Below are 10,673 nucleotides of genomic sequence, written 5' to 3'. Positions count from 1 at the left end.
ACTGTTTAATTGGCTTTTAAAAAGTAAGCACTTACAAATCAAATAATTCTAGATTAAACAATGAATTCCAGGTTCATGTGAACTGGGAAATATTCAGTATTAAATTAATGCCTGGTAACAGACATGTCTTTAGAACCATCAATAAGTACTTCTGTTGTACCTAGTTGTACTAGTGGTCAAATAAGACTGTATTTGGTTACAAATTTGTCAACAAGAAATATACCTCATTGTGGAAAATAGGGAAAGTAAGTGTTTTCAGTAGAAGACAGTATGAAAAAAATACTGAAAAGAGTTATACATAATCAAGATTTTCTAAAATTAGATTATAATTAGTTGGATAGATGGATTTTGTTAGGAATGACACAGTTATAGGAAAACTGGTTAGAGCCGACTAGGTCCAAGATGGCTGAGTCACCTTTCACTTGACCTTGAGCCTCAGTACGCCCATTGTGACATATCAGCAAGCTAAATGATACACCCATCAGCATTGACTAAATCTGACTGAATGTTCTAAAACCCTTTTGACTGATTTTTTTTTTTTTACAAAAGTTCCTAAATCGAATTCTTTTGATCTCTAGCTAACTTTGGGTTGCTTTAGAGGGCTCCTGAAACATTCCAAAGAGAGATATTAAACTAACTATGTTTATTTGGTTGGTTAAATTAAATGGAAAATATTATCAAATGAGTCATAAATCCTCTGTTATAATGTATGGTAAATATTACTAATACAGATATTCCTAACATTCTGATATGTCCTGGTATTCTAATGGGAAAACTCGTGACTTCACAAAAGTTAACAGAAGGACTGAATGAACCAGTGAATATGCTTATAACTTTTGTAGTTTCTATCTGAAAAAAATTACAGGTTTGAATCTGTGTTTTCTGGGAGTAGGGAAAATCATCCCCTCAAACTAATTATGACAGTAATTTGGTAAAATTAAATGTTATAAACAAATTAAAACAATTATATTTTCTCTCTATGTGACTCCTCCAGAGATTGGAAATTCTTAGGTTTCCAGTAATTTTATCAGGTATTTTTAGGAAGGTTATCTCCCTAACGGGTACAGAAATCTCAAAGAATTTTTGAGAACATGAAAAGAGTACTCTGTAAGGCAAATCTGTGATAAGCCTTTGGCATGACTTTCCTAGTCCTGGAAGGTTTTACTTTAAAAGTTTAGTCTGAGACTCTATAAAATTTCAGCAAAGCAAAAATATCTATGATCAATTATGGTTATATAAATCATCAGGCCAAGTTTATTAAGACCATACCTATATCACAAACAAGTCTTAATTTGGTTATATTTGGTAGAAAATGATGGTGATTGCAGGGAGAAAAAGATGTTTGTTTCAATGAATGTTAAATCCCAGTTTGTTAATGGAGATCTGTATCTTACAGTAAGACTCATTTCCTGGATAGTTCTTTGCTGTTATGCAATGTTAATGTAAAATTTAATTGAATTCTTAAAAAAAAACACCCTAAGTTTGTTTCTGAAGCTTATCTCAGTAGTCTATCTTGGGATAAAGATCAGATGCTTCATAAGCTGCAATCAGTACTGGAGAAAGACATAATTTAAGGGGCTGTCTCCAACCTGGATGGAAGGACCCTTAAATTAGGTACTCTTAACTGGCTCATTCACAGTGAAATTGAAGGGAGACTGACTCTTAGATTAATTCCCACTTTGAAAGGCCCCTACACTGGACTGGTCTATAGAGAGGACAGCTGACCTGATCTCACCTTAAAGTGGTGTTCGAACAGAGGAGAAACTCCACTATACCAGGATAAGCAGAAGATGACATCGGAGGCAGACAGCTTGCCCAAGATGCTGGACCTGATACATGTGATCATTTATAATGTTTTGTTGACTTCTTAGACCTTTGCATATATATCAAATGCTTTTCTATCCTAGGCCTGATCCTAAGCTAGTTTTAGAAATCAATCCAATTGTTGGGTTTGTGGCCAATTACCTGTGTCTAGTTCTGGGTTACCTTGGTGAATTTCTGTATTCCAAGTCTCTAGCTGGTAGGCCCTGAGAAAATTTACTTTAAAAAAATTATAGTTATATTCAGGTCACTATTGATATCGCTAGGTGGAATCCTATCACCCGGCCAATTAATAATGCCTGCTCTGACTCTGACCATATATTTGAGTTTTCTTCTTCTATTTCTTCTATTACTCAGCCTCAACCAGAGTAACAAGGAAAGTTTCAGCAAAGGGAAAAAAATCTCCCACAATTAGGGAATGGATTTATATAGATAACACCAGGCTATGATAATTTAGGTTTAAAATTTCCTCTGTGTTGGAGATTAATTAAATCATACTAAGGATGATTGCAGAGTCGGACACGACTGAACGACTGAACTGAACTGAACTGAGGGATAATCAATCTAGTAACACTAAAAAACTGGGCTATGTGCCTTGTAGACAGTGCCAATATATAATTTCCCTGGAAGATAAAGATTCGTACAGAGTAGACTAAGTCAGATGACATGGGATATATTGGGCTACATCTAATGGAAGCTCTTAGCTTAAGTCTGTCTTATGACTTTACTAATACTGCTGGCTATGTTATTTGTATTTCGCCTGTTTTACAAAATTGCTGTTTCTTACACTGACAAATGTGTGACTGAGGCCTCTGATAAAATAATACATAGTTCCATATGAGACTGATGATGGTAACAGTATAACTCTAGATATGGGAAGAAACAACAAGAGGGAATGTTTTCCTGGACCAAAAGGCTAGTAAGACAGGTGGTCCAGAGAGTTTTGGATACTGCTTTACGGCCAAGTCCAGTAACAGCATACTGAGTGGCCTGTCAACAAAATCTTTGCCAGAACCTGAGAATGGACATTCTCAGCACCATGGGATGAAATGGTCATGAAATGCCACCCTTAAAATCATGGTCAAGTTTAATCAAGAAGGGGGCCTGCCACCTGAACACTGACACTTGGCATCTACCTCTACAAAGATTAAACCATGGCCACTGCAGCTGCTGACCTTCAACTCCCCTGAAAGGAGTTCAGGGTAGACATCAGGAACAAGGCACTCTGCTCTGGGAAAAACAGGCAGAACAGCCCTTCAGGTAGCTAGATCTTTTCAGGAGATTTTATGAGTCCCAATTCTTGCATCTTTTCATACCTAGAGAAACACTGACATCATTAATGGTGACATCTGCTTTGGCTATTAAGGAGAATTTTACAATTAAAAGTCAAAATAGAGTAGCTATGGTTCAGACATCCAAGGAAATAACTAGGTGATGCTATGGGTATAATTTCAGACAAGACCTTGTATTGCTAAACACTTGTATTTTCTGAGTCATATCAGGCTTGGATACAACCATTCTCAAAACAATGTTTGCTGGCAGCTCGTAACTGCAACCTTACTTTTTATAAAACTACGCAACTGGCTACCTGGCTACAAGTCTCCCTGAAGTGCCAGGTCCAGACTGGGTTTCAGGCCTATTCTTCTAAAAATAAATGAGATTTATTTCATCTATTAAACTTCCAGTTGTCACCCCTCCAACTACTTCTAATTGGGTCTGTTACACCAAAATGGCTGACAAGGGTTTGAGAGTTTAATCATATTAAACTCAGATCTAGGACTTGGAACTCAGGAATATTTCCAATTCTGTGCCTATTCTCCCAGCTGAGGCAGTCCTATACCCCAATTTTTTTTTAATTTAAATTTATTTATTTTAATTGGAGGCTAATTACTTTACAGTATTGTACTGGTTTTGCCATACATCAACATGAATCCGCCACGGGTATACACGTGTTCCCCATCCTGAACCCCCCTCCCACCTCCCTCCCCATACCATCCCTCTGGGTCATCCCAGTGCACCAGCCCCAAGCATCCTGCATAGTTTTGATGGGAAGTTATCATAGTCATAGTTGCCCAGTTCCCTGAATTAAAACTGAGCAGGACTCTGTGGGGCTCTAGAGTACAGATCTGTTCTGTGTTCTCCATTTCTTGTCTGTAGGATACAGGCTTCATTCAGCCTCCTAGACTTTCCCTGAGTTCCAAGGGTAGATTTAAACAGTTGCTAATCAGGGAAGCGAGGGGATACATAAACAGAGGAACAGTCTATTGTTGGTACAGCCTTGAGGCAGGGTCCTGGTTGAACACACACACAAAAAAGAAATATGCAAATATAACAATATCTTTGAGTTCTTCTGCAGAACTGGGGCCTCCACCCAGATGGAAGACAGTAGCTTCAGGCTGAGCACAAGATTCCTGGAGCACTACTCTGTTGCCTCACCACCAACCAATCAGAACAAGGGCACACACCCTGCAGTCTTCACTGCAAATGTTGCCTTCTGTTTCTGGGGCCAGTGATGACCACCATCCTTTTACGCCTCCTGTTTGGCCCTGTATATTTCATCTCCAACAGGGGCCAACACTTTCAAGCTAAATTGCTATTACTATAAGGATGAATGCTGGTTTCAGGCAAAGAATACCTCAACTTAGAATATGTTAAGAGAGACTTGTGCTCTGCTAGGCAGGCCTATGCCCATGCACAGCAGGAAGAAGTTACAGAAGAAAGAGACCTCCACCCCAGTTCCCAAGAAGTATGTTGAGTATGAAGTTTCTCAGGGGGGAGTTGTTAGGGGAAGCACACTGATTGAAACCGCCCACACTGGCCAGGCACCATAGCCACTATTTGCATGAGTTGTTTGACGACAGGCAGTCCTGGGTAAGGAACACAGAACTAATAAGCCACCACCAACCGGAAGAGTTCAGGAAAGGTCAAAAGGAGACACCACCTGTCCAACCACCTCCCAGAATCCTTGCTGGCATCCATCTTGGCTGAGTGATGCGTGAACCACCAGGAAAGACTCTGAGTCAGGATGATTGACTAAAGACACCCTGGAAACTAATCCCGTCACCATAAAACCCGAGACTGAACCACGTGGCAGAGCAGTCCTCCTGGGTCCCCTCACCCTGCTGCTCTCCACCCAGGTGCCCCTTCATGATAAAATCTCTTGCTCTGTCAGCACATGTGTTTTCTCGGACAATTCATTTTCGAGTGTTAGACAAGATCCCACTTCCGGGCCCTGGAATGGGTCCCTTTTCCCACAATAGTTTCATCTTCAGTTGAAAGAACCCTGAGTAGGATTGGATGATAATTAAGGGGAAGACTGGCCTGTCATTTTTCCTTAAACTGGCTACACTAGCAATTTTATTTCAACAAACCAACCTCTGAATGGGGAATAAAGCTTTCAAAACAAGACAAAAAAGGAACAACAGATTGCCAGCCTCTGACAAATACCCTAGCCAAGGGCTCTTTTATTACATACACAGTTAAATTAAAAAGCCAGCTTGATGAAAGCATCTTTTCAGAATATTGACCTTAAAAAAAACAAAGGCCCTTCTGGAGGAACTTGCATTTCTCTTCCTGTGCCTTTGAAATGTGAATGTTCTACTTGATCTGCCAGCATTGTGTGTGTGTGTGTGTGTGTGTGTGTGTGTGTGCTCGTGTGTGCATGTGCATGCGTGTTTTTGTAGCTATGTTTTGAAAACTTGGTCTTTGTCATCCAAGATGTACAGGTATGGTGTACATTTGACAGCCAATCAAATAAAGTGGGATTTTGAACAGTCTTTTGTCTGTTTGTACCAACTCTCAGGCTTTTTTTTTTTTTTCCCCTGTCATCTTAACTTTTGTTGTGCTAGCCTGTATGATGAAGGCCTTTACTTTCTTGGACTGCTTTTGGGAGGAAACTCTCTTAGGGGCTTGTTTAGGCAGCATCCTCCCCACTCTCTTGTGGGGAAGCCTCTTGTGTCTGATTGGTTTGAGTCACTATTAATACATATCTCATTAGTAGCCAGATAATAGATGCTTTAACTTGGAGAGAGTTTTAATTGGAGAAAATTGGTAAATTTTTTGGTAACTATGTGAAAAATCAAAAGGTGGAAAATAAAAGTGTATATTTTATGTGTGAAAGTCGCTCGATCATATCCGACTCTTTGCAACACCATGGACAGTAGCCCACCAGGCTCCTCTGTCCATGGAATTCTCTGTAGGCCAGAATACTGGAGTGGGTTGCCATTCCCTTCTCCAGGGGACCTTCCTGACCCAAGGATCGAATCCAGGTCCCCTGCATTGCAGGCAGGCTCTTTACCAACTGAGCCACCAGGGAAGCCATGTACCTATATATATATGATGGTTAACCTAAGAACTCCCTTAGTTTAAAATAAAGAGGAAAACCATCTTGGGAAATGTGTTCTCCTCTTCCCCTCAATGTGTCTTACAGATGCTAATAAAATCATTAAATAATTAATGTTATTTAGGTTGATTAACAGGAAAAAAAAATGTAGGGAAGATCCAGAGATTCCTTTCCAACAAGGTAGAAATTTTAAGGGGACTTATTCCAAACGGATAAAGAAATCTTTAGATGATTATTTTTATTTTCATTTTAAAATTTATTTATATTTTGCTGCACCCTGTGGCATGGGGAAATCTTAGCTCCCTGACCCGGAATCAAACCCATACCCTGAGCACTGGGGGTGCCAGAGTCTTAACCACTGAACTGCCAAAGAAGTCCCTAAATGATTATTTTTAAATGGGACAAGTAAAACAGACATTTAATAGGTCAGAAGAAAATTACACAGACACCGGACCAACAATTCAGTTCAGTTCAGTTCATTTGCACAGCCGTGTCTGACTCTTGGTGACCCCATGAACTGCAGCATGACAGGCCTCCCTGTCCAGCACCAACACCCAGAGTTCACTCAGACTCACGTCCATTGAGTCAGTGAAGCCATCCAGCCATCTCATCCTCTGTCATCCCCTTCTCCTCCTGCCCTTAATCTTTCCAAGCATCAGGGTCTTTTCAAATGAGTCAGCTCTTTGCACCAGGTGGCCAAAGTATTGGAGTTTCAGCTTCAAATCAGTCCTTCCAATGAACACCCAGGACTGATCTCCTTTACGATGGACTGGTTGGGTCTCCTTGCAGTCCAAGGGACTTTCAAGAGTCTTCTCCAACACCATAGTTCAAAAGCATCAATTCTTCGGCACTCAGCTTTCATTATAGTCCAACTCTCACATCCATACATGACCACTGGAAAAACCATAGCCTTGACTAGACGGACCTTTGTTGATAAAGTAATGTCTCTGCTTTTTAATATGCCATCTAGGTTGGTCATAACTTTCCTTCCAAGGAGTAAGCATCTTTTAATTTCATGGCTGCAATCACCATCTGCAATGATTTTGGAGCCCCCAAAAACAAAGTCTGACACTGTTTCCTCTATTTCCCCATCTATTTGCCAGATAATCACAATGGTGTGATCACTCACCTAAAGCCAGACATCCTGGAATGTGAAGTCAAGTGGGCCTTAGGGAAGCATCACTATGAATAAAGCTAATGGAGGTGATGAAATTCCAGTTGAGCTTTTTCAAATCCTGGAAGATGATGCTGTGAAAGTGCTGCACTCAATATGCCAGCAAATTTGGAAAACTCAGCAGTGGCCACAGGACTGGAAAAGGTCAGTTTTCACTCCAATCCCAAAGAAACGTAATGCAAAACAATGCTCAAAGTACCACACAATTGCACTCATCTCACACGCTAGTAAAGTAATGCTCAAAATTCTGCAAGCTAGGCTTCAGCAGTACGTGAACCGTGAACTTCCAGATGTTCAAGCTGATTTTAGAAAAGGCAGAGGAACCAGAGATCAAATTGCCAATGTCCGCTGGGTCATCAAAAAAGCAAGAGAGTTCCAGAAAAACATCCATTTTTGCTTTATTGACTATGCCAAAGCCTTTGACTGTGTGGATCACAACAAAACTGTGGAAAATTCTGAAAGAGGGGAATACCAGACCACCTGACCTGCCTCTTGAGAAACTTGTATGCAGGTCAGGAAGCAACAGTTAGAACTGGACATGGAAAAACAAACTGGTTCCAAACAGGACAAGGAGTACATCAAGGCTGTATATTGTCACCCTGCTTATTTAACTTCTATGCAGAGTATATCATGAGAAACGCTGAACTGGGGGAAACACAAGCTGGAATCAAGATTGCCGGGAGAAATATCAATCACCTCAGATATGCAGATGACACCACCCTTATGGCAGAAAGTGAAGAAGAACTAAAGAGCCTCTTGATGAAAGTGAAAGAGGAGAGTGAAAAAGTTGGCTTAAAGCTCAACAATTACTTGGGGCAATAGTTAGGCCAATGAAGCAATTTTAAAGATTGACATAGGATGTGACATTCTCAGAAAGTTTGCCGAATAAAACATAATTCTCAGCTTACAGGTTGTACTTTCTTTTTAAGTCAACATATGTACCCCCAAGTAATACATTGTTGAATGTGGGGAAACTGAATACCAGTAGAACCTCTGCTAGAAAAAGGCTCTCAGGAAAAGAGAAACTGATCAGTGTCCCCAAGTCTTAGTTTGACTTCAGCTCATCAGAGAGTTTCCCAAGGGCATTTTCTGGGAAAGTATGAGGGCAAGATTGTGCTCAACTCCTAGAAACACAGGTCTCCCCACAATCTGTGTACCTAGAATGGCTCCAATGGCAGGGTTGGTCTTCTTTCTGTCATATGCAGAGAATGGAATGGGATACTTAGTGACTTATTTTTAGGCTTGCCACAGCTGTTGGAAGAGAATTCCTCCAGGGGCCTTTCTCACTTCTGCAAGTCTTGTCAAGAGTCATTGATCACTTTCGCCCTATATATACCTATGGCTGATTCACGTTGAGGTTTGACAGAAAACAACAAAACCCTGTAAAGCAATTATCCTTCAAAAACAATAAATAAAATTTTACAAAAAGTTAAAAAAACAAACAAACTATCTTTTAAAAGATATTTGTACAGCAAACAATCTTGGGAACTGACCAGGATAATAAAGATATCTCCCTCTGGGACCAAGGTCAGGCCAGTTTGCTAGCAGACCCTTTGTTCATTTTATGTGTCAAATTTGACTGCCGTAAGGGCACTCAGATTAAAAATTGTTTCCAGGTGTCTGTGAAGGTGATTCCAGATGAGATTAGCAGCTGAATCAGCGGACACCGTTTAACCCACAGAGGCTTGAATAAAACAAAAGGTAGAGGCAGCAGGAATTTGCCCCTTTTTTCCAGCCTCACAGCTTGAGCTGGGACATCTTACCTCATCTTCTGCCCCTGACCCGAGTTTCACAGGAAACTTTAGCAGGCTAGCAGTTTTTGACAAATCTATCTCCAAATCTTAGGAGTACATTGAGAATGCTTCTGTGGGGTGAAATGAGTGTCTTCAGCAGATCCAGGCAGGAGAGCATGGAGGGCATGGAGGGGGAGTAGGAATTTAATCAGCACATGAGAAAGTGGTAGCCCCTCAGTCAAGCCCCACTCTTTGGGACCCCGTGGACAGCAGCCCGCCAGGCTCCTCTGGCCATGGAATTCTCCAGGCAAGAACACTGGAGTGGGTTACCATTCCCTTCTCCAGAGGATCTTCTTGACCGAGGGGTTGAACACGGGTCTGCTGCATTGCAGGCACATTTCTTGGTCTCTGAGCCACCAGGGCAGCCCCAGTCAGCACACAGTCAGAGCAAATGACGAACAGGTAAGAGCTTGGGCCACTCTCTGGGGTATTCTTGCTCAGGTTATGGAGGTACTACAGTGGTGTTACTGTGGCGATGACTGTCTCTCCTGAGTCACATGCTGCGTCTGGCAGTCAGCTCTCATTCTGGCAGCTGAATCTGTAAACGCCCCTCTGGGCATCCTTTCACCAGTCTCCTCCCTGACTCCTGTCTTCCTCTGTCTTGCTTTCTCCTCTCATTTTGGTGAAGCACATCCCCAACAGTCTCCTAAGAAGTGTGCAGAGACATAAGAGAGAGTTTCTGAGACCTTGTGTATCTCAAAAAAAAAAATTTTTTTTTTTTTTTTTTTGCTTTTTCCTCCTGTTTGACAGTTTGGGTATAGAATTTGAGGTTGAAGATAATTTTCTTTCAGAACTTTGAAGGCATTGTCACCCTGTCATCCTGTATCCAGTGTTGTTAAGTAGTCCAGGATCATTCTGATTCATAATTCTTTGTATGTTACCTGCTTTTTATCTCCAGACCCATACAGTGCTCTGAAATTTCATGATTTTGTACCTTGGTGTGGGTCTGTTTTCACACGTTGTGCAAAACATTTGCTGGGCCCTTTCACTCATACAGCACTTATTCTTCAGAGAAGTTTTCTGGAATCATTTTGTTTTTTAGTTCAACACCTTTTTAACAGACTATATTTTTAGAGCAGCTTTAAATTCACATCAAAATTGAACAGAAAGTACCCTCCCTTCTGCATACAGTCTCTCCCACTGTCAACGTGGGTGTGCTCAGTCGCTCAGTCATGTCAGACTCTTTTCACCCCCAAAGACTGTAGCCCACCAGGCTCCTTTGTCCATGGAATTTTCCAGGCAATAATACTGGAGTGGGTTGCCATTTCCTCCAGGGGAACTTCCTGACCCAGGGACTGAACCCACATCTCCTGTGTCTCCTGCATTGGCAGGCAGATTCTTTACCCGTGAGCCACCTGGGAGTCTGCTCCCCGGCCCTTGCCCCCAACCCCAGACTATCAGCATCCCACATCAGAGCGGCAAATTTGTTAAAGTTGATGAACTTTCATTGAAAAACCGTTATTACCCAAAATGCACAGTTAAAATTAGAATTACTTCTGGAGTAGAACGAATATATAATGACACGTATCTACCATTATTGTCA

This window comes from Capra hircus, chromosome 21, assembly GCF_001704415.2.
Source record: "Capra hircus breed San Clemente chromosome 21, ASM170441v1, whole genome shotgun sequence".
Taxonomy (NCBI): Eukaryota; Metazoa; Chordata; class Mammalia; order Artiodactyla; family Bovidae; genus Capra; species Capra hircus.
This window is presented reverse-complemented; position numbering follows the sequence as displayed.